This window comes from Seriola aureovittata, chromosome 3, assembly GCF_021018895.1.
Source record: "Seriola aureovittata isolate HTS-2021-v1 ecotype China chromosome 3, ASM2101889v1, whole genome shotgun sequence".
Lineage (NCBI taxonomy): Eukaryota > Metazoa > Chordata > Actinopteri > Carangiformes > Carangidae > Seriola > Seriola aureovittata.
In genome coordinates, this window is record NC_079366.1 from 21,667,814 (window position 1) to 21,694,279 (window position 26,466).

Consider the following 26,466-nt stretch of genomic DNA (forward strand, 5'->3'; position numbering starts at 1 on the left):
TTTTGTCTGACACAAAATAAGCATTGAAGTAAAACTTGTGTTCCCATTAAAAAGCATGGTGTAGCTCTAGCACTGTTTATATGGATAGATTGTCAAAAAAAAAAAAGTCTCCTGACTTTGGTTTTTGACATTCTTTAGTGGAGCTGCTTGACAATTATTGATCGATTCACATGACATTTGGTAAAGATGTTCATGGTGCTCAGAGGATGAATCCTAATGACTTTGTTTGATGGTGAAAGGGTAATAATCTCTTCTTATGACAGCATTTTAGAAAGCTTGCAATGCAACACTATTTGATGCCTTAACACAAAGTCCTCATCAAAAGTCTAAAGCATTTTCTTTTTAAGAATTGTGAAATATCATTGTCATTATGACCACAGTTTACTGCTTAAAGATAATGATGAATTATATCCCAAGAGACTAATTGACTACAGGCCAAAATGAAAGCAGCCTCTCCTTTAAGCACTATTAAAGAAGATGTGTTAATCACTCGCATTTAAAAAGGGAGCTGATGAAGAGTATGTTCCCCACAAGGCTAATGCATCTCATTTAGCAGAATGGCATTTTTATGGGAGCCTGACAATATTATGGTGAATCGACAGCCCCTGTAGCAATAGGATCAACAACCGCTGTGGGTGGACCAGTGGATCAGAAGACAGATAAACTGCAGCTCAGAAGGTTCACAATGGCTTGGTCCTTGTTTACCTCGGTTTCCATTAAAAGCCAATCCAAAATTCTCAAACTCGCACACAAGAGAGATTTTTTTTAGAGATTGTCATCTCTGCCATAAGAGTACTGCAAATAGCTCTTATTTTTTAGAAAGATGTGTGAATTTCAGATGACGACATCAGGTCCAAGGGTTGATACAGGTATCAGATGATTGGTTTGATTGGAGGCGACGATGAAAAATAAAAGGCATTTAAATTTTGTTTTTTTATGCACTGAGGAAGTCAAAGGGGTCGAGAAACCCTTCATATCACTGCCTCTTAAAAAAGGTTGGTTCTCCACAGTGACTGGGTTTTATTAGTAACAAAATATAAAGGTGCTTGATATAAATTTGACATTAAGTGGGTATTTTATAGACTAAACGATTAATCAACTAATAATGAATTATTATGCAATTGATGCATCAACATGTATCGTTCATTTAAAAAAAACAAAAAAAAAACCTAATGGGTACAGTTTATGGGTGCGGTTTATTTACACAGGCAAGTGCTATGTGTAAGATTTATAGTCTTGCAGTTCTTACATTACTTACTGTCTTCATGACATATCTATTTTATATTTGCTACCTTGTGGCTGCACTGTGATTAAAAACAAAGTTTATTGAAAATGTTGTGATTGTCAAATGAACACATGAAGTGAAATTAAATAGGGTTGCAGCTACAGTCAAATTTATTCCAATTCCAATCTATTAAGTGCCAGTTATAAAAACAAAATAATAAAACCAGAGATATTAAAACAGCCCAGGGGAATACGACATATATATGACAAACATAGCACACACGGCCAACCCCAGCTCAGTACTAGGTCACTTCACTGTTATATAGTCACAGTAGCCATGTGTGGTTTACAGTTCATGGGTAGTAGCACCTCTACAGTGCTGAAACCTAAAAACACAAATTTATTGTTTGATTACTGCTAATGTGAAGTTTTAAAACTGTAGACAATTTTGACAGAAAAAGACCTGCAACAATTAATTGATTCAGAAAATTAAACTTAAAAAGAAAAAAAAAATTATTCAATTCAATAGTAAACTGAATGTATTTGGGTTTTGGATTGTTGGTCAGACAAAACAAGCCACCTGAAGACATATCTTTAGAAACTGGGAAACTGCAACTGACATTTTTCACTTTTTTGGACCGAACAAACAATTAATGGAAAACTAGTCATCAGTTTAATCAATAACGAAAATAATCATAAAAGAGGACAGCTTTGCACTAAAGCACAGCAAATAAGACTGATATAGTTAATCATTTAGTTGTTAAATGTCAGAAATTGTGGAAAATGTCCAAGATGAATTGTTTCTTTTGCCCAAAACCCAAAGATATTTAATTATAATGATATAATAAAGTAATAAATCCCTGTATTTGGAGATTTGCATCCTACCACACATTTAGCCAGACTGTAATGCTGTCCTTGTTGTCAAACTACTAAACTGTATATCAAACATGGTTTTGTCCAAATGCATAAACATAAATTACTTGGCTGTATCAAACTTCAGGGAGATTTAGTCATTTTGATTTTGGCAATGAATTTCTTGTACAGGACCTGCAAACAAAGCTTAGGAGAGGGCTGAAATCCTCCGTTCAGCCTCAAACTTCATGTGGTCGTGGGAAAAGCTGACTATATGCTAATCAAACCATCTTCATTTGAAGAGCATCCTGACTCTTGCAAAGCTTTAATCCATGACGGCTTGTTCTGAACATTATCTAATAATTGGCACATTTCCCTGGTGAAAATGGGCCTGCAATCTCTTCCCCCACCATGACAGTGTAATGCATTGCTATGCACATTTCACATGGCTTTGAACATATCTTCATTTTTCCCTCCAACTAAATTCTTAGTTGCCTCCTACCTCTCCTGTATGGAAATGTGGTGCATCACATTACTTCACCCCCATTGCTTACTGCTTGAGGGTATGTATAGTAATGTTAGAAGATTAATTTCATGGTCTGCTATTTACATGACATTTACCCTGAAATAACAGGGTAAAAGGGGGATCATTATAACACAAATTGTGGCATAATTCTTACATTGTATGCGTTTCATTTCAATTCATTCTTCAGTTGTTTTTCCCTCATTATGTTGCACATTTACCCTCATAGTCCTCATGGCAAATTACCAGACATTTTCACATTGACCTAGCACATACTCAGGATACACACACGACCCAAGCTCGCAGAAGGGGTGAGGAAAGACATGCACTCCCTTGATCTCCTAATCTCACATACTGGGCTGTACTACACGCCTGCAGACCAGCAGATGGGTAATTCTGCACACTGGCTTTTTCAGGTCGGTGGGGAAACAGTAGACACAGCAGGTTACACAGAGCAGAGTTTGGGGGCAGCAAGAGGTAAACATCAGCCTTTTTCCCTGCTTACTAAACCAACAGCTCCAAGCATCAACACTGCCTCAACAGCCAATGTTTGAGACCTGCTGATTGCAGGCACCACCATAGGCTCATTTCAATGGATAATATTTCCTCTTCTTGATCATTTTTGCTCTCAGCTCTCTGAAGTTTTTACCATAACACACTATAAATTAAAACCCAGAGTTGAAAATCCACCCTAAAATTGAATTAAGTATATAATCGTGACTAAATATGAAATCAAGTAATCATTTCTTCTGAGCATTAAGAAAGAGCATAGTCATGGTTAAACATTCAAAGAGTCAATGCTTGTAAACTTGGTCCTCCAGTGACAAATCAAGCACTTGGTACCTCCAGTTATTACCTTCACATCATTACTAATCCCTGCACTGTATGAATGTCTTGCTACTTCCTGTGTCATAACTTTTGGTTATGCATATGGAAGTAAGTTGTATGAGCATGGTTGGACCAAGAGGACATATTACTTCATGTTGCTCCAGTCACAATGAACAAGATGAGAAATTAAGGACATAACTATGTGCACTAAAACTGGACCTGATTTAAATGTAAAAACATGTGATCAACCAACTCAGTTTCCCAATCAGGCCTTTTTTACAGAAGATATTTTGACAGGTCAAAGTAAGAAAGCACACACTGTGACAAATTCTTGTAAATTTACAGGGAAATTTCAACAGTACAATCATGTTATCTTTAAATGAAGTATATTACTGTAAATTATTCTCATGAAACAATATTAAAACAGCTTTTTACAGTATTATTGCTTGGAGGAAAGAAAACAGTAATTTACAGTATTTTTTGCAATGCATTTTGGGAAAGCAGAGTGAGACACGTTTGATTGGACAACACAGTTTGATTTTTTTTACCCATCTTCATCCTTTAAATGAATAGGTGAGTGCCTTTTTGCTTTGCTTGTTAGCATAGGCAAAATACATCACATTTCCAATCGAGTTGTATTGATTATCTCGTAGAATACCATTAAACAAGACAAGTTATTTTACTTGTAATGCTAGTCTTTAAGCTAATCTTTATGTTTAGGATTATTTTGCTAAAATTAACTGTATTCAGAGTGAATGTAAAGAGCATTGGACTTGAATTAAGTTTAAGTCATTTGAGATCAGCGTCTGAGCTGAGACACAAACACAAGCAAACAGTGAGTACTTTGTCAGCTAACGTTAGCTACTTCGATGTATACACATGCTTTGGGTGTAGGCAATGACTCTTTGAATGTTTAACAATGACTATGCTCTTTCTTAATGCTCAAAAGAAATGATTACTTGATTTCATATTTAGTCAACATTATAATTATATACTTAATTCAATTTTAGGGTGGATTTTCAACTCTTCCCAAAATGCATTGCAAAAAATACTGTAAATTACTGTTTTCTTTCCTCCAAGCAATAATACTGTTAAATGCTGTCTTAATAGTGTTTCACGAGAACAATTTACAGTAATATACTGCATTTAAAGATAACATAATTGTACTGTTGAAATTTCCCCATAAATTTACCGGAATGTGTTACAGTGTGTACATAAAAATCAATAATGGCTGAATTATAATTAGTTCCTCTGGGTCCTGCTGCTCTTACACTGTCATGATTTACAGGGACACTAGAACAAAACACAGCCATCATTAATGCCATGAGTAACACCTGTCCTTTTCCTAATATAACAAGTCAAAATATCTGCAGTGAAAAAAGCCCATTGTCAACGTCTACACAGTAAAAAGTGCTGTACATCATCCAAACCACCAACCACCCAGGGTTATGAGACCGTATGACAACAAGAAAAACCACCTCACCTCATCTGGACACCTAACTCTCACAGTTAATCTAATTTAGTTCCCAGCCAGCCAGATCTGGTACATCTTAATAAGTCATTTGAGGATATAATCGATCTGGTTGTCACCCGTATAGCATTGTTTCACTGATCCAGGATTGGCTGGCTAATCCTCCTGGTGTGTACCATTCATGATAAAGAGAAGTCCAAATCAACCTGAGGGAGTCAAAAAGCCCAAAAGACATCGGTTAACCCGAGATAAGGCTTCTTCTCCCTGTGCCCGCTTATTGAATCCCAACCTCTCCTGGCACATACCCTCGACTTGCCTCTAAATCAAACACTAAGGCCTTTTATTAATAGCCTGTCAGCAGAGTTAACATTTATTTCATGTGTATTCATCTGAACAGGTTTTACAAATGGCCTGGTGCTTGTGAACCTGCTCTTGAAAAATTAGCCTTGTTTTTTATCCCTCTCCTCATGAATTTCAATGACTAAGTGAAAATACGGCTATGTGTCTACCTAGATGCTGTTTTCTGCCTGAGGGTAAAAGATGAAAAACTGCTATATTTAGGGTGCTCAGAAATATCACAGCATGTGGTCGTTTGTTAAAAACAAGAGGAACTAACATGGGATGCAAAGGCAGCTGTGATGGTAGTTAAGTGATGAGCAAGAAGTGCTTACTGAACTCCAGGTAAAATTATCAGAGCATGTATCAGAGAACTTCAACTAGTAATGGTACAATATATACAAAAATCATTTTTAAATAGCCCCATTGTCTTAGAAAGCGCCACAATGTAGCTCGCTGCCAGTTGTTTAAGTTGTTGAAAGACCACCAGAGAAACAAGGGTGATTTAATACAATACAAAAAATACACTGGGTTTTTAATTATTTCTGCTTTAAACTGTATTCTTAATAATTGTGTAATTACTCATACTACTTTAAACTGTATAAACGGTTTGAACACCACTATAATAAAGTAGTTCTTAGTTCTAAATGCCAAAAAAAAAAAAAAATGCGAGTGAAAAGCTCGCACTGTCGCTCCCTGTATTCTAGATGCTGTCAAGAGTTATATAGTGGAGATCTCCCTAAACATAAGTGAAACAGACAGCGCCGCTCTACAAAATTTATGGTGGCCCATTATTTCATTTTGTGAATGCCAAGTGCTCCAGAGAGAAACCTGTGAGCTGACACAAATTGATTACAGGAGCAAGGAGACAATCTATTTCTTCCTCCAAACTGATAGCAAAGGATGACAGGATGAGAGAGGTGGGATGTGTACAGACAAGGAGAGAGATTTTTTTTTTTTTTTTTTTTTTTTTCATAATAATGGCAGCGTTTTTCCACTGCATGGTACCATCTTAACTCTACTCACTTTTGGTACCAGGTACTTCTTTTCCCCCTCAATAAGCTGCTGTTACTATAGCAACGATGCAAAAATCTATCGTGACGTAATCTTCAACACGACACACAAACATAAACAATGGAGGATATCGAATATAAGGGACGTCTGCACCTCCTCAGTTGACCACGGCCTGGTTTTTGGGGTTGCCATACTATAAGTATAGGACAATATGACGATACAACAATGAAGCAGCAATGACGGTGATGGTCTCTGATCAGTATGCAGCGTTTCTCATCACCTTAGTTGGAACCTCGGGGGAGGCGATACCAAAAAAATAAAAAATGACTATACTTTACTACTAAATTCCTATCCACAACTTTTGCCTGATGGAAACCAAAAATAGGTGAGAAGAGTCGATTCGCAGTTGGCCAGTACCATGCAGTGGAAAAGGGATATAAGTAAGAACAACCTCAACATAACGTAATTACCAGATTAAGCACAGATAAAAAAGGATTTAAGAATGAATTAAAGCTCAGCTGCCCATCAACAACTGAACAGATAGCTTTAGTGAAGAACTACTTAGACAGAGATTCATCAACATTGTTCATGAGTGGAATCCAAAATCCACTCTCCCTGGCGTTCACCAACAACTTCAACATTGACGGCAGCTCCTCTCCTGAGACATCTGTGTCAGGGTTAGTACTAACCCTTTTAATGCTTTTATAAAAAAGGAACAGTTCGGTCTCTCCCATGACAAAGTTTAACAGCTGCCACTTTTTAGCTTTAGTTTCTTTTTTGTAGCCAGCACCAAAAAAGAAACTTTTACACCAACTCTCACTACATTTTAAGAACAGTTTTCAAGGTTTCAAAACAGAAATTAATTTCTGGTTCATGGCAGAACACAAACACAAGAGCATGCCGAAACCCACAGATCACGATATAAAACTACCTGTGAAGCGGTGTAGGAATGAAGTAGTGACCTCTGTTCCTCAATATAGTGGAAGAGAAACTGTACATTTATGCGTAAAAATGTCCACAAGTCCCATTAGCAAAGTTAAAACAACCACTATTTTTGGCTATGTCTGCCACTGCACAAAAGTCACATGATGTAAACAAAGTAGATAACGGTGCACGCTCTACTGTCACAAGCCAGAAATTGAAAGCCAAAAATCTCTGTTTTGGACCCAAGTGCACTGTCTGTTTGTAATGCATTTCTCTCCATATGTGAGTTAACCTGTGAGCTTCCACCAGCTGCTTCATGGCACATTTTGAAACAGCAGGAGGTTCAATACGATTTCTCTCCAGCCGATTGTTCTCTGTGCAGTTAAAACCTCCTCCTAAAAATAAAACCTCTTCCGGCTCACACTGACTTAAAACCTGAGTTCACCGAGTTCATTTAAAAACTGAACTGTCAGGTGTTGTATTGGAAGTTTATACATTTATAAAACAATAGTAAATGCTCCATACATGAGGCTTTGACAGCCAGGTTTTAGAGAAGAAGAGCACCACTTCTTCCCTGGTTCATCTTAAATAACTCAAAACATCCACATCCCATTCCCACCTCCAGTCAGTCTCATTTAAAGTGTCACTGTGTGTTTCTTGAACTAACATCACATTAATGCTCTTGAATTTAACAAGTTCAAACACACTCACTCTCTTTCTCATGTGAGAAGTAACACAGACAGGAGACATTCATCATTATGTTTGAGCCTCTAGACTTTCTGGTCAGTGAGAGTTCCTTTTCCTCTGCTGCTCATCTGTGATCTGACAGAAATTAAATTTCTTTTCTGGTACAACTTTGACTTTTTTTCATATTTTGTTTGCAGGATCTTTTTAATCTGTTGTACTTCATAAATTTTTCCTGCTGTGATCTATCAGATAATTGAGAGTCAGGGACAGGCTGGCCGTCTTCAGCACAGTCCTCCTCCTCTTCCATGCTAGACTCATCTTCTGGCTGCTACTCCCGCTGCCTCTCAACCGGCTTACTGCTCCTCTCTTGGGCTGAAAGCCACTAGTGTCGTTAATTTGCTTTCTTTTGAGAGCAAGGACTTTGAAAACAGTCTCCTCCACTATCAGGTCTTCATCACTGTCTCAGACTGAGTCCACTGCTGCCCTGTCTGCTCTCCCCTCTCTCTGCTGCTTTTTTCAATGTTACGTTTCTTGTTTTCTTTTTGATTGACAGCTGCTTCACCCTGAGTGTGTTTTTCAGTCACAGTTTCTTCCTGACTCTGCTGTGTCTCTTTTGTCCCCTCACCATCTTGTTTAGTCTGTCTCTGTGTGTCTCCTCTCTCACCACCTTCTCCTGTATTTTTTCAGCAGAGGAGACTTTCTCCGGCCAGGCCTGGACTAAATGACTCCTCCCCGCAGCCAAAACACTTTAAAGCACCAGAGTTCACAAACATTCAAATCATCAAACTTTCATATTAAATACTAAATTGAGTTCCACGTCTTTTTTACTGAGGGTCATGTAAGTCTACCTTCTGTGTTAAACATGTTTCAGCAGTACAATTTCCTAATCAGGGAAACTATTCAGTTCTGTCAATGAAATATCATTACTGATTAACAGTGGTATATTTTATATCATGACCCTCTTAGCTGGCGTAGTCAGAAGCAAGACTAATACAAAAGTATTGTTAATCACAAACTGCTCTCAACCAGTTTGTCACAACAGCACTATTGATCTGAGCAATGGATTTAAAGCTGCCGTAACCAACAATTTACTCCATTGCCAAAATACAATCCTTCCAAGGGAACAAAGGGAAATAAAATAAACATCATACCAGTAAAAAAGCTGGCCAACCACAAACTTGTAACTGGTACTGTATGTTTAGTGTTTACTTTTTTCCTTCTCTTTACCCTTCCCTGCCCCATGCCCCCACTACGTTTGGTGCTAATTGGTTCAGTACTTTTTGCATAATTCTGCTGACAAACCAGCAAACAGACACGGTGTAAACATAACCTCCTCGGCAGAGGTTTGTATCTAAAAGCAGTCAGTAAAGCAATTCTTACTAGGGACAGCTCTGCATCAAAGCAGAGACTGAACAAGACTAGGTCAAAACTTAGTATATGGCTGTAATAAACACCACCCTAATAGAAACAGTTGTGCCAATTCATGTTGAAAGAGCAATGGCCAAACTCCAAATCAGTCACGTGGCATTTGACCAATGGTGGAACTATGATCACTCAATTCTATCAGTCACTCAGACAAGGACATTCCCGATTATAGGTCTGGCCCCGCTGTTGCCATCCAGCCAAAAAAGGCAGAGTGGTTCAACAAGAACTGCTAAAAAGGCTGGTCAGATAGCTTTCTTCATTTTTTTCCTAAAACCACCAACCACAAAACACAGACCTGAGACAAATTTATGTTGAAACAGATGAGACATAAGAAAAAACAACATCATGATCAGAAACTAAGAGAAATTGAGGAGTCCACTCATCAACATCAGTTCTGGGAAGGACACAAAAACTTAAAGACAACCTGGCCCTACAAAGCAACATTTGGAAAGATTATTTTGAAAAAACTATGAGCAAATTTCACCTCACAATCTCAATCATGAACAAACAAATTCCAGAGAAATTGACAAAACTAAAATAATAATCAATCAGAACCCCCTTGATTATTCATTTACAATAAAAGAATTAGAAAACAGCATGAAAAATTTAAATCTGGCAAAGCATGTGGACGTGACGGCATCAGGACAGAGACGCTGAGACACAGCAGCCCTGAGCTGAGACAGCCCCCGCTTCAGTTGTTCAATCTCATTCTTCAGTTAGGTTGCTTCCCTGAGAGCTCGAGCCGGCGGCTTATTTCCCCAATACATAAGAGTGGAGATAAATTAGACTAACAATTACCAAGGCATTTGTGTGAGCAGTAATCTGGAGACAGATTTATCAGTGCCTGGATGCTGGCCTTCCATATGGAACACAACGGCCTGATGAAAAGGGAAAATTGGCTTTTTACCAAATCACCACACGACTGACCACATTTACACTCATCAGTCCCTTCTGTCAGTTGGCCCCGAGACTTAACTTTTCCCCCTACATTGATATATTTGTGTCAGGCCACAACAATATGAACACTGACCACCACATGTTGATTTTCTATTATTTACTATTTCAAATGGATAAAATCTAATTTCCCTGTAGAGCTCTGCGCAGAGCATTGCTTTGCTCAGCTCCTCTTTTCCCAAAAGGCAAACACATTCACAACGTACCGTGTGTCATAGGCGACTGGCCGTCAGGAGTTCCAGGAGAAGTCACGCTGCATCGGAGATCCAGTGGTTTTTACCATCCCTGTCTTTTTCGTTTACCTGGCCTGGGCTCAGTGGCTAATCACACTTTGTTTGTCACCATGTGAAGAATGAGAAACACTGGACTTACTGCTCAAATAACTGATACAGTTCAACCTCAGACCAGTACTGCTTTCCAACTACAAATCACAGTAAACCAAATTATTAAATTAACAAATTATGCCAGAGAGACAGAGAAAGAGATACAGAGACTGAGACAGACAGACGGAGAGAGAGAGAAACATGAAATGTTTTGCATTGCAGATCCATTCAGCGAAATGAATGAATGGTTTTATTCTTGCTCCATGCATACAACCATGCCCACCCTGCACTGACCTAAAAGACACCACTAATTAATCCAGAATGCCACACACACATTTTCAAAGAGTGTATGTAATCTGAATAAATACTAACTGAACAGTCTGTCTGGTCGCCTTTTTCAGGCTTTTGAGACAAAGTTATCAAACTTAAATATCAAAAAAAAAAAAAAAAAATCCAACTTTTGATAGAGAGTATTTCAGTGTTTTGTCATGTGATTTCATGAAAAACTGACACACTTAAAATCTCTCTTAGCATGTACAATACAGAAGGAAATGGGACTTACTCTCCACATCCCCTATTCACAGAGCTTGCATTCACAATCAGTTTTCCTGCTAAATGCACGGTATTTGAATCTGCCAACCTCAATAACCAGCTGTGCAACTTAAGATCTTTGGCCTCCATACAAGTAAGATGTAACGTATGATTCATATTTAGTTTTTCCAAGCCCTTTTTCAAGACTTGAACAAAAGCTTACTTTGAATGGAGCTTATTCTGTCGACATACAACATATCACTCACCTCCAATGCTGCGTGAAACTAAACCATGTTTCTGAACATAAACACCATGTGTTTTTTCTCCTCCGCTATTGCAATCAGGTGATTTCAGTCTGATCATTTCACTTTTCTATTGTACTGACCCTGGTAGTCAGCCCATGTCTCACTGAACTGCCAGTATAGAGGAAAATTTATGAACCCCTGAAATTACCATAGTTCTACTTCCTATTCTGTAGAGTCTGCAATTTTAGATTCTTTAAAGCCCCTTATCCTTGTAGCATAATTCAATATAAAAAAGGTTGACACATGCATCATCAAGGTGGGTATATGTAGAACAATCAAGGACATGACATGTGTACATGTGTCCCTCTGGCTGCCTTGACATTTAAGAGCTGTAAAAACCATCAATGGAGATGGACACTGAATGTTTACATAGGAACCAAAGCACTGCCAGTTCATAACAACATCCAGCAAGATACCCTTGACATCATAATCAAATATAATTATTTAATTAATGTCAAAAGATAATTAAATATCCTCACTGCACCACTTTCTCTTTTGGAGCCGCACAGACAGCACTAATCTCCGTTCTTCTATGTATATGACAGCACAGGTAAGGCTGCAGAGCCAATACATTTGTCCTTCAGTACATGACACCTTAGCCTTGCTAATGAGCCATTTAACAGCTCTGTGAAGGGAACAGCAGTTAAACGAAAGGCCCCTTGTGGATTTGGTAAGAGCGTGTTAAGACTGGAAGAGACAGTAATACTTCACATTGACAGGAGGAGGAATGAATAATAAGAGGTTTTTGTGGTTGTTTCAGTGTAAGGCTAATCTCTCAACATTTTCCCATGCCCCATCTCTTCCCTGGAGGCGTAGCAGCACCTGCACTCCATGCCACAAACTCAAATCAGAGTTACATCCATCAGGCCTCAACAATGCTTCACATTTCAATACTTCAACTTTCTGTTATGTGGCAACAATACACATGGATTCATTCATTGTCTGACTTGCTGAGAAAGCAACAGTTGTCTGACAATGTCATTTCACAGCTAAACACAACCATCACAATATACTGTCTCTAAAGAATATGTTGCAACTATAATAGACACCATTTGACACTGGGTATTTAAATAGACCCTGAAGCTCATTTCATCCTCCTACCTAAGCTATTTTTAATCATTCCTCCAAGATACACCTGGAGGTTTATGAACCAGAGATCCAGTTTTCTGCATTAAAGCTTATGAGTATTCATGAGCAGGAGTAGGCAGTACTCTCCAATGGGACTTAAGTCTGTGATCAACAGAAACTGCCTGTCAGTCATTGTGAGTGTGAGCCGAGAGCTCAGGGGACGTTGTTAGGTTTCCATTACGACACGAGTCTTGCATTCAGACTCCAACGACTCATCTCATAAGAGACAGAGCATATGGAGCACAAACAGAAAAGGCCACCTTTGGAACGCCACAGATGGCTGCCACAGATGTTGAAAGTCAATTGTCATTTCATCTCTGACAAATTCATGCAGCAACTTCAGTTTTCCAGTTTGAGAAGGGAAAAAAAAAAGAATCTAATTCCATCATAAATATTTCCCTCTGGCTCCCAAACTCATCAGTGACACAGAGTGCTCCATTTACTACAGACACTGAATGTATGAAAAGTTAGAGGAAAAAATAAAACATTTAGAACTACAGTTACAACTTCAATAGCTTGTATGTGCTGGCATTTCACCACTTATGGTCAAATTAGATTTAACAATAACTGCTAATCAATTATTTCTCTGTCTCTAAAAGGTCTTGTGCTGTAGTTAAATGGCAATCTGACTATCAATACAACAAACTCAGAACAGAGTAGACATAAAGTGACTTTTGTTCTTTATCCCTTATAGTCAGAATACTTGCAGTCCTTGTATACAGAATGCCCCAGTATTGATTTTTATTGTATCTGCATTTGTCAGCATATCCTCAGCTGCAACTATGTGGGATGGGAAAAGTACATAAACACAAACAAACAATATGAGCTCAATTAAATGTCCCTCCAGTACTTGCTAGTTTGTTGAATTCAGGCAGTGACTACGAAAAGCACAATTAAAAAGTTAACTACAAAAGTTGAGTGGGTCATATTAAGCCGGTCACCGAGGAGCAGCATGTGTTTAGTTTCAATAAAGTCAAAACCACGTAATGTGTCTTGCAGAGGTCCAAAAATAAATAAAACTCAATTCACTGAATTCACTGCCTGTGCTGCTGGAGCATTAGTCTGAAAAGTGAAGTTGATATGACAAAAGCAAGAAAACTGCCGGAGCATAGAAAAAGTGGCCAGGGACAGCACGACATCAACACTGACAGCACTTAAGGGATATCAGAAAAAATATAAAATATCACAAAAAGGTCTCAAAAATGTCCATTGAGTTGAATCAACACATACAACAATCTTAACAAAGACAAAACATTATGAACTCCACTTATCTGTTCATTACTACAAGATTAGTAGTAGACTGTAGCATGTTTAAAGTTTTGACCACTGTCTGAAAGACGACCAAAGCCTTTTTGCCAGTTTGATCAGACAGCCGACTTTAGGAAGAGTACTGGTGGTTCCAAGCTTCTTTTCAATTTCACAATTATTGAGTCCACTGTGCTCCTGGGAACACTGAAAGCTTTAAAAATAGTTTTATACCCTTGCTCTGATCTATGCCTCGCCACAACTTTATTGTGGAGGTCTACAGAGATTTCCCTGGATTTCATGGCTTGGTTTTTGTCCTGACGTGTGGAACCTTATTCACACAAGTGTGCCGTTCTAAACTACATCCATTCACTTCACCACAGGAGTACTCTAGGCTCAAGCTCTAGACACATCCCAAGGATAAATAAAGGATGGACCTCACCACAATCTGGAGTGTCTGAATACTTATATAAATACAAGATTTTAGTTTTTGATTTTAAATAAATTTGCAAATATTTATATAACAGTTTCCACTTTGTCCTTAAAGGTTGTTGAATGCAGATTGATTGAGAAAAAGGGCTTTTTTTTTTCTTTTGAAATTAAACACAAAACAGACCAAGTTGGTTGTTAGCATTTTATTGTTTTAGACAGCAAATTGGTTGTTTTAAAGTGTCGTTCAGTCTTTTGTTGTTTGGAAATCTAACTCACTGTTAGCACTGCCCATCTTGGTCGGCATACTTGAAAAATAAAGTTTTGTCACCAAGGCTTTCCTGGTTAAATAAAGACTTCTTTTTTTCAGTGATCAGCCATGTCAAAAAAACCCACATTAAATATAGATTAAATATAGGGACTGGGAATTGATACCAATGGCACTGATTCTGCTTATTCCTGATAAATTTTTTTGTGTGTGCAAAACAAGTAGGCCTACACAGGCTGTAGCATAGGAGCTAGCTGTTGCAACAGTTTGTCATTAGGGTAGCACCATCCTATCCAGTCAGATTGCCGTTTCCTTACCCTGTGAAATGCCAATAGCCAATACGATCGCGGTGTGGAATAGGTAACATTTAAAGTTCCTTTATTCATCTATTATTATACAGCACTATGTATGCACTGTATTTTTCCACCCCAACCTTCAAATTTGAAAGTCATAATATTATAAATGCCATTGTCTCAATAGCCTCAATACATTACATTGAGACGTTATTAATGTAACTTTTGTTAGTCCACTATTCACAAATCCCATTTCAGTAATTAGGCCTGAACATGATGAAGATACTAACATACATACAACATATGTAATTTCTGTCAGGATGAACCTCCAGTTTAACTGACTGGAAAACCTAGCCTATCATGGCCTATTCATTAGCCACAGTCCATTTTTATTTGCATGGGCTACTTTTCTCCTTTACACACCGCCACATTTAAAGCAGAAAAAATAAAGAGCACTGTCAGTCAACTGTGAATAATAAATTAGCCTTCATGGCATCCCTTAACTACTAGTAATTTAGAGTAGTACTCCCTTTTGAGAGCCAGACATTGGAAAATGCAGAAAGAAAGACAGCCTAAAAAGGAATTAAGGAAGGAGACCTGGCAGTGGGAAACTGACAGCCCAGCATGCAAATGTGCCCATATATCTTACTGAGGAACACTGAGTGTGCTTTATCTCGTCCAGAAGGAGCAGTTCATCTCAGCAAGACAGCCGCCTGGACGCACTACACTTAAAAAGCAGGGCCTCTAAACTGGATAGGAATTGTGCAACTGTACAAATGGGTCTGCTCACCTAAGATAGCCTCCTCTGCAATTATAATGTATACGCCGGTCCTGACCTGAACCTGAGCTGCATGCTAGCTTCAGTTAAAGTCACATGACCCCACTTCCTTCAGACTACTACAGACTGTATTTCAATGAATATGTAGGCCTAACTTTGTGTTCGTATGACTGGGTGAGTAGAACTTGTGTCTATGCAAGCGTACATGTGAACATGTTTTTTGGTGTAAGTGTGATTAAAATAATAGCCAATACAAAATAACAATTTTCTCCTCGAGTGCTTTGGGATGTTCAGGGGAAAGCTCGTTGGCATTTAGAACATATTGGCTGAAATGACAAAACAAATTCCACTCATCTGTTTATAGAGGAGAGGCTTTGAAACTACAGCAAATATGCTGAAATGCACAGTCTTGGCTTGTGATTAGCTAAGAAACTCTAAACTTACCTTTCATCTGTTAAATACACACAAGGATTACACACCTAAGCATGCACAAATGGACACGTGCATGCGTGCAAATACCTATGCCACAAGTATATAAATTAGTTTGAGTTTGCATAAGAGTATCAGCGGATTTTTCAACTTCACTCGAATTGCAGTTCTCAGTGTTTTTTCCTAGCGATAGCACAAATAACCAAAGGCAGAGATTCACTGTGCCACATTTTGTCAAAACTGACAGTTCCACGCATTTACAGCAGTGCAAAAGATTAATTTCCCAATAACAAGAGCACAGACATTATGTGGCTTTTATAAAACCTCTTGATTTCTTGCAATGTGGCCGTTAATGACATTAATTTCAAAACAAAAACGTTTTCACCGGCTGCATGCACAAGTAATCTGTATATTAATTGTTAGCATTATATATTGCTGACTTTCTCTGGCATAGCAGTCACCTACTAAATGATTAAGAAGATGAATATGAAACACTTTGTCTTATTTAGTTTGCACGCTTGTTTGCATACATTCTTATGTATCTTCACAAATGATAACTATGGTATAAATGAACAAAAGCTGAAATAGCACTCAACTATTTCACTCATAATTGTCAGTGCTGTATCTTACCGGTATAACAGGAAGCCTTAGTCATTTCTGTCAGCATCCCTGTCCATCCTCCATCTTTGTCTGTACACATAAGGAAGAAAAGAGGACACATGTGAAGAGACAGCAGCGCCACAGCACAGCCAATAACAGCTTTGGAAAAGCTTCAGCCTCTCTGTTTCGTTTACTGGAGCTTCATCAAGAGATTCTGAGAACGACTGCAGCAGCCGCAGCACGGCAGCCTGGACAACCTTTCCTGACCAACATCTTGAGGAAAAACCACCTCCCGAAAAAGGTCAGTGTAGAGAAGAGTGAAGGCACAGAACGAGGTTGGACAGCAAGAGGCAGCAAAGGAGGCAATGTTTAAATGGTGTGAGCTGTGGGAAGCAGTGGTCAGGGCAGGTAGGGCAGGCTGTTAAAATGCCTGGGAAGGTCCCAGAGGGCAGTGTGGGGATCAGACAGCCCTGACAAAGTAACAGTGTTGCAGCATAAACACATGACATACAGTCATGGTCAAGATTACCCACCCATTAATTTCAAGTGCATAATCCAAGTATCTCCAGAAGCGTTAGGGTTAAAAATAAATAAATAAATAAAAAAATTGATTTGTATTCAACATAGATCATCAGCGCTCGACTATAAAAACAAGTCATTGAAATTGGTTGAGAAATGTAAATTAAAAAAAAAATGTAGCTTTATTTGTATTCTTTTAATGGCCAGTTTTGCCCAGTCCGATATAGCGGTCGCATTGACAAACTTGACAATTACTTTAATCTTAAAAAGGATTATTTTCACATCCTTTTAAATCATGATAATAATAATAATAATAATAATAATAATATTGGTGGTGTGGTGTCTTAGCTGTTTTGTGAGTTAAGGATAGGAGTGTTTAAGGAGGACACCCTAGAGAAAGGTCAGGCGCCAGAAGAGGGTGAGCACCCCCTCAGTTCCAGTCTCCAAAACATTCCTAGGAGCTGACTTTTGTTTTTCATAATAAAATTTACGGTATCTTTTAACTTCATATAGAATGACCATGTTTGGACATAAATGTTGGCTCTGTGCCTCTATAGGTTATTAGGAATCAGCTAGGTCATGAATATGTAACTAGAGGTTATTCAGCCTATAAATTGTATGGTTTTGGGGAAAAACGGGAGAAGATCCTTTTTGGCTTTGGGTCCTCTCACAGGCAGTTTTGATGCTTGTTAAAAGATGCTGTGCCTTTTTGTAATAAACTTTTTTATATACAACTGAGCCGGTGTCTGCAGAGATTCCTTCATTATCATCACATCATCGCTACGGAAGAAACCACAGTGGCTTTCTAATAAAAATCAAGTAAAAACCCAAGAACTGATGGTTATTTACACTGTAACTACTATGTTTAATGTATGCCTATACATGAGACAGAAGTTAATTCAATATCTACAGTTTAATTAGAAAACTTGATTGGTAGGGAACATACATTATACACACACTCGAGTGACTCTCCCAGCTGGTCTGGGAGCACCTGGGGATCATACAATTTACATGAAAAATATAAATATTGCAAATTTCTGCCATTAATACTACATAAATGTCAAGCTGTCATGAAAGTCTGCAAAAACTTTTAAACTTAAACTTCCTCTACAGTAGTATTTAGCATGCATGCAAGCAGGCACAAAAAAAAGAAGAAGAAGAAGAACAACAACAACAACACCACCACATGAAGCATGGGGAGGCATTGGTGCATATGTTTAGCGAGAACGTAAATCTTGCCTGTAACAAACACCCCCATATCATTTAAAAATAAAAATAAAACTGTGCATTGCTGGGGGCAGGGGCAATGAGTCAGAGCCAACAAAATGAAGTCTGCACTTTAGTCCCCTGACTTCATAAAGAGACGGTCTAGCAGCTCTGACTTGGTTTCCTTATTCAATTGTCTCATCAAGTCTCAGCCAAGTACATCCATCTCACCGAGACCATTCAAACAGACCATGAAAAGAATGAAAATTGTGAAAAAGCTCCTGCACTAAATAACATTTGCTTTTCATACAATAACATATGCTGTAGAGCACACATGGGCATTTTACGGCCCGCGGGCCAGACCCGGCCCGTGGGCTGTCTCAGTCCGGCCCGCGACATCCACAGAGGTGAAAAGTGCTATACGATCTGTTGCGTGTCAGGATGTTTGGAGAAATTCAACCTGCCATGGATTAAATTACTGAACGTGACAACTGATGGATCTCCGAACCTCACCGGTAAAAACGTCGGGCTTTTGCGGAGGATACAGGACCGGGTGAAAGATGACAATCCCAACTCAGATTTGATTTTCCTACACTGCATCATTCACCAAGAATCCCTGTGTAAATCTGTGTTGCAACTGGATCATGTCACCAAAACGGTGGTAAAACTCGTAAACTTAATCCGGGCCCGAGGGCTCAACCACCGCCAGTTTATTCAGCTGCTGGAGGAAAGTGGAGCAGAGCACACGCACGTGCTGTACCACTCCAATGTTCGCTGGCTGAGCCTGAGAAAGGTGCTTCATCGTGTGTGGGAGTTGAGAGGAGAGATCATGACGTTTCTGGGGAATGTAGGTAAAGCAGACGAGTTTACCGAGTTGCAAGACTTGGATTGGATGTGTGACTTTGCATTTGGGGTGGATGTACTGAGCCATCTAAATGACCTAAATGTGAAGTTACAGGGGAAGAACGCATTTGTGCATGAGCTGTATTCACACGTGACAGCGTTCAAAGCCAAGCTGATCCTGTTTTCTCGACATATGAGCAACAAGTGTTTCACACATTTCCCAACGCTGGCTACACTGAATGTGCCACCCCGCCACACTGACAGATACTCCACTACTCTGACACACCTCCACACTGAGTTCAACCGCCGTTTCTCTGACTTTGAGAAGATTAATGCAGAACTGGAGCTGGTGTCCACTCCCTTCTCATTCGACAGCGAGAAAGCGCCCCCAGATGTGCAACTCGAACTGATTGACATCCAGTGCGATCTGATTCTGAAAGAGAAGTTCAGCACCTCCACACTGGACAGCTTCTATGGTGCACTGAACGAAATGCAGTTCCCGAACCTGCGCAGGCATGCACGAAGGATGCTTGTTTTGTTTGGCTCCACCTATGTCTGCGAACAAACATTTTCCGTGATGAACTATAACAAGTCACGTTACAGATCACGTCACATCTGTCCTCTGTGTTGCGCATTGCAACATCACACATGACGCCAGACTTTGATGATCTTGCAAAGGGAGGTGACCGTCTGCATTGTTCCCATTAACTGACAACCCTTACTCCGCGTGTGCACAAAGCTGCGAATATGTACACAGACAGTGGAGACATACAAGGGTCCATCCGAACTTTTTGGAGCTTCACGGATACAGAGACAATGTGTACACTATCAATCGGCAGCAAGATAACTGCCAGAGTTGTTAAAACAGTGTGAGTATTAAAAAACAGTGTCTATTGTTTTTCTGATGAGCATTCAATGCAATAATTTAGTTACAACAGTTGGATGCAATGTTTTTTGTTTTTGCAATGTGAGTCATTTCTCACAGTTGTAATTTAAAGGAGTTGTGTGTTTCTCTGTAAATAAAATTATACAAAACCCTAATATTTTCTTCATTGAGTGATGCAGGTCTGTCACACAAATAGAACAGTCTCACTGAATCATAGTAGTTAATTGTAATATTCATGAAGATGATCATGTATTTGTTTAAAAAGGGCTAGTGACTAACACAATCCAGCCCACCACATCTATGTACAGGTAGTTTAAAGTAATTCTGCACTAAATATTTCATGTTTAAATTTTATTTCCAATTGTGTGGCCCTTCACTTACTTTAACGGAGTCAGTATGGCCCGCTGGAAAAAAATATTGCCCACCCCTGCTGTAGAGGGACGCTTATTGAGGCAACTTTCCTGTCAGTACTGCATTACGGTGACGTTTTGTATATGCATGCCCCAGCTATGATTCTGAAGCACTTATTGCACTGCATTTATTACCAGTGATAATTCTAATACTCGTCATTGTGAACTGTATGTCAATGTTGGGTGGCCCCACTTTCTCTGTAAGGCATGATAAATGCGGGTTTTTATTTATTTATAAAAAGGCCCTTACTGGTTTTGTCCCCATACATTACTCTGTTAATGTCTTTAAAATGCAGGTCCTTACCAAACACGCTCTAATGAAATCCAGTTTCTCACAATGCACCTGCACAACAATATAAAGCTTACCTCTTTTTCATCCTTCAGGCATTTTAAATGTTTAATTTCATCTCATTTCAATTCCACCTGTCCTTGTTTTAGCCGATTAATTTGCTTTAAACTTTAATTGTCATTTTTCCAATGAAGTTTGTCTTACATCCAATAGCAACATGAAGTCACAGTCCTCCACTGGCCCATTGTAGGTTTAGGGGTTTAACTAGAGGCTCACGGCACCCCCTCTGGTCTACAGCCGGACCCGTGTCCTTTTTGCAATGGCAGATTTCAGCTCTCTCCTAAGGTTTTCAATGGGATTTAGGTCAGGACTCATTGCAGGCCAGTTTAAAACAATCCATCTTTTCCTTTTCAACCATTCTTTTGTAATGCTGGCTGTGTGCTTTGGGCCATTGTCCTGCCTTGGTAATCTTCTGATTTCATCATTCCTTTGATACATTCAATGCCTCCAGTACCAGAGGCAGCAAAGCAGCCCGACAGCATGATAGAACCTCCACCGTGTTTTACTGAAGGTAGTGTGTTCTTTTACTTATGGGCTTCATTTCATTACCCATAAACAAACTAATGCACTGCACAGCTCTACTTTGGAACATTATCCCAGAAAGACTGGCTTATCTATGAAAGCTTTTGCAAACAGTCTTGATTTTTCTGTGCCTTTCTTCCAATAGTGGTGTCCTCCATGGCCTCTGCCTATGGAGCCCTACCTGGTTTAGTGTGCAGCATTGGTTTTGTTAGCTTGACTCCAGATTGCTCCAAGTCAGCCTGACACTCTTTAGTTGTCTTGCAAGGTGTTTTTTTTTTTTTTTTTTTTTTGCACAATTCACATCAACCTTTTCAGACCTCTCTCATTGAGTTATGCTGGAAGCGTCTTAACAATTGTATGACTCATACATAAATGTGAAACGTATAGATAATATTGCGAAAATGTCGATACAGGGATTTCAAGATCATTGCCGATTTGCCTTGTAGCCTTTGGAATTATGTTTTTTAGTGTTTCTGATGCTCTCAGAGAGCTCTCATCTTCACCATTGTGAAAAAGAAACCGTAAAGAATCAGCTCCTTTTTATGCAGTAAAACATCATTCATTAATTCAGCCCTTGTGAACACTGTAAATTAAGCACAGGTGAGTCTTATTTGTTTTTTTTATTTTGAGGAACTAATTTTAATCCATTGAAAAGGTGTCAATCATTTCCAGGGTACATTTTGTGTTTGTATTAATTCAGGATTATGCAAGTTTTTTTCCTTCTTTTGTTCAGTAATCTTGGTCATTTCATTAAAATATTCTGGCAACACAAAATTGGTTAATTTACCTTTATTTCTGAAGATACTCTGAATTATGTTGAAATCGTAAAAAGAAGCAACCTTGTCCCTGACTGGGTGTTGTTCAATGCTGTACCTATGAACCAAGAAATGCACCAACATCTGTCAGGCTTACCACCTCTGGTCAACAACCTCCTGAGGGAAAAACTTGGCTTTGCACATTGCACATGCACAGGAAAAAGTTGAGTTTTACCTCCTTGTGAACAAATTTGACATGAGCATGTACCTGCACCTTCATAAACTATGCATAGTTTGATGTATGCCAGAACGATGCGTTTGATGCAAGGCAAGAATATGCTGTTCGTACTTCACCTTGAAATTCATAGTCTTTCAAACACTCTTTTAATTCAAACTGCGGGTTATGAGATGCAAATATGAGATTGAACTCACCTGCAGACGTCTGACAGCACATCAGACAACATTAAACAAGTTTCAGTAAAGTGCTGTCAACATAATCATGTTGCATTATAATGACAGCACTTTCCTGTTGTACTAATTTGTGCTTCTTATACTGTATTGTATGGTATACACTAAGTACATGCTGTATTTCCGCTGAATCCCATGTTCTGACTTACATTTAATGACGGTTGACAAAAGAACATTTTAATATTTTATTGGCCTGTTATATTTTGTTTCTTTTTATTGATTTTGCTGTTGGGAAAATGTTAAAAATTTATTAAAACACAGGGAATCTCCAGTATTTCAAGTAAAGGCCTAACTCTCCATTGACCATCTTTTTAGAATTTATGGTGTGACTTTTTACTTTACCCTTTACACTATAACCTATGACAAACAATAGCTTTAGCAAGATACATGTGCTTATAATAAGCGGTGGTATTTACCATGGATAATGTGCAGACAGGAAAGCAATTAGACTTTTGTCTTTTGTGCTACTGCAATAGGGTACTGAAATATAACAGAGTCTGACTTCTTCCTAAATGGAAGATTTCACCGACAAGTATAACAGCTAATTAATTCATAAAACACAATTAAGAAAAAAAAGCACTTTTACTGCAACATGACTTGAAAACTGCATTTAAAATGCTAATCATGGCCAATTATTCTACTCTCTACTCTACTGTAAAACTGCATTTGACCAAGGTGAATACTACACTATCTAAACATCAAAATCAAGATGAAGGATACTGTATCACTCATCTCTGTCAAATCTGATTCTAACATTCCCACACATATCCATCTTGCCAGACTACTAAATGCAAACGTCACTAGATCAGGTGTTTGTGAAGAACTGTATGATTATTCATTAAAAACTACAGACTGTGTTACGTTATTAGTAAAGCATGTGCGCTAAAGTGTCATGTTATCCACTCTGCATTAGTGCAGATGCAGCTGTGCTTCAGGCCCATGTCAACAAAGAAAAGTGACCACCTAAGCATCATTTACCAAATGGAAAGCTTTAGAGGGAAACATAGCCTCTGTCCTGCTTTCCTTTCCTCTGCTCCTATAAATCAGCATCATTGTCACTGACAACTGGACAGACTCCAATTTTAAAAGGCATTTCACCATGCCAAGCCAGGGACACATAAAATGTATCCCTAAACATATTCCTGTCTTGATGTTTCACTGCTATTCATACTGGCCAAGTGTTAAACTGCTTTTGTTGCGGGAGCCTATAACTTTAGAATGCACCCAGCACTGTATGATGTGATTTATATGCACAATATAAACTAATGTAGCCCTTTCTTTCTGCCCGCTCTCTCGTATTCTGATAACCTTAAAATGGCAGGATGCTTGATCAAAGCCTGGATAAAATGCTCATGTTAAAAGGGCGCTGCATGCATGCTTGGATACAATGCATTCACAGACCAATACCAATACACATAATTTGCTCATATTTGAAATTATAAGTACTGATACCACTTTCAAGAATGATAACCAAAAATTTTCAGTATGCTGTGGCCAATAACATTACAATAATTAATTTACTATATGCAATTATAAAAGTATGTAGAAACAAAAAGGCCAAATTTTGGTTAACAAGTTATAGTTAAAACAGAAAGGACATTTTTACTAACATTCTTCTTCATATCTTTGTCTCTTGAAATACCAACAGGCAATGTAATTTATTCATGAACGTATTAATTGGAGCCAACTATTTTGATAATGATTAATCGTTTCACTCAATCTCCAAGCAAAGATTCCAAATATTTGATGGTTACATAAAATCAATTAGATTTTAGGATAAGAAATTTGGTCATGAATTACCTAACCAAATTCAAATGATGTATAAGCAAAACAGGTTGTTCCTTGAGCTCCAGCAGGGGGCATTCCTAAAATCCATAGTCGATCTTGTTTATTGCATGCATTGTTGTCCTGTCAGTAAGCTAGGCTGCTGATGTTCTCTTCGTTTATGCAGAATGAGGGAAATATACAGTATAAGCCAAGCTGAGTGATTAATCATATAGAAGTAATTTGTAAAAACAGTTTGGCTTAATTAAGCCAAGAGAGATTGAGAGATTAAGTTGAAGCCGTTTGCTACGTTTTCAAAATGTAACTGTCTGGCAATATGAATGGAGGAGAGGAAAAAAAAACAAAAAAAAAACTTACATTTTATTTATTTAAAACTGATTTTTTTCAGCATTTTAATTAATATACTTGGCCCTTAAGAGTAAAGCTACTGTAAAAAAAAAAAATATATATATATATATATATATATATAATAATAATAATAATAATAATAAGTCCCAGTTATTAGATGTAATTGTCAATTGAAATCCTTATTATAACAATATCTAAATTGAAATAAAAATAAACAATGCATATAAATAAAAATGTGTGTACTGTGTAAGAATACAACATGCCTCTGTTAAATCCATCATCTTTACATACACACACTTGTAAACATCATCTACCACTAGTTAAAGTGTGTGTAGATAGATAGATATAGATAGATAGATAGATAGATAGATAGATAGATAGATAGATAGATAGATAGATAGATCTTACAGCAAAGCTGAAATAAACTATGCCTCATAAATTCATTTAAACTTTTCTACTCTTCCTCTTCTCGTCCTTGATTCTAAGTGTATGAGAGCATTTCAATGATGTATAGAAGTGTCTTCATATTGTATACATATGTTTCAGTGTTGACTGCAATGCACGTTTTCAGCATTGTGTATGAAAGCACATTGACTGCGAGAGGCTTATTAATAACATGATGTTTTCAACCAATTTTTACAAGCAGATTTCTAGAGGTGTTTGTTTTAAGGATGTATGTGAAATTTTTCACTGTCAACTTCTGTTTGGCTCCTAATATAATATTGAACCATGTAACAACAAATGGGCCATCTCCTCCTCCTCCTCTCTGAGCCAATTTAATTTAAAGTGTTATATTCATTTTTGCACATTCAGCACAAGGAAGTCAGTCTTCTCTGAACAGATGTTTTTGCAGCTGTGTCTCAAAGTAGTTGGAGTGCCACTGGCTAACAGCACCTGTACAAATCATTTAACTAATCAGCAGTTAAAAGCAAGTATTTAAGTCAACAGTTATTGTATGTGGTTCATGCTCCCCCCCCCCCCCCCCCCCTTCTTAAACACATGATATGGTCTCTTGTTACCATCCCCATCCATTGACAAAATGCTTTTCTGATGCAAAACTGCCTGGTAACTGATGACACTAGATTCCCAATTTTGCACTATATTGGGACTGCAAATAACCCCCCTGCCAATATCTTTATTGATCAATGTATAACGTATTTTCTTGATTAACTGATAAATCATTTAGTCAGAGGATGTCAGAAAAAAGGAGCAAATGTCATCAAAATCTCACAAAGCTCAAGGTAACATCTTCAAATTGCTTGTTTGTCCAACTAACTCTTCAATTAGCCCATACCAAGTACCAATACCCTTCATTATTTCAGGTGTTACCGATGACATTAACGATGGTTCTGTTCTATTCAAGAAAGCAGCTGAAATTAATTACTATAATCATTTACACCTGTCACATGTGAAAATGTCTTCAATAAAAAAAGGTCCATCAGATTCTAGTGCTCTTTACAAAAAACAGAAATTTCTGTGAGGCAGCTGAATTGTTGTGTCCACTCAACATTGATACTTTACATAGGGTTAAAGGTCACAGCCACTTTATTATGTAGAAAATATGCCAACAAGATCTGTATTAAGTTCAAAGACAGATTATTATTGTTCAGACTAACAAGCTACCACCACAGCGGCAAAGTATGCTCTTAATTTCACCCTGTTATGACCTGCACTCTCAACTCTGTACACAAACTTAAACAAAGTGCACACCAGGAGGTGTAAAGCGTTTGTAAACCGTGGCCTGTTTTCTTCAATGTGCTATAGCAGTGAGTGAAACTAATCTCAAAATACATGTACACTGCATCAGC

At 38.2% G+C, this 26,466-nt stretch overlaps 1 protein-coding gene across 3 annotated transcripts in view; it reads right to left on the reverse strand.

Moving 5' to 3' along the window:
* inpp4b (inositol polyphosphate-4-phosphatase type II B) overlaps nucleotides 1-26,466 on the reverse strand; it is a 229,559-nt gene that overhangs the window by 195,147 nt on the left and 7,946 nt on the right. For all 3 annotated transcript variants that reach the window (XM_056371175.1, XM_056371174.1, XM_056371172.1), the window contains exon 2: nucleotides 16,598-16,657. The gene's annotated coding sequence lies outside the window, so the exon portion shown is untranslated. The remainder of the gene's footprint in view (nucleotides 1-16,597; nucleotides 16,658-26,466) is intronic.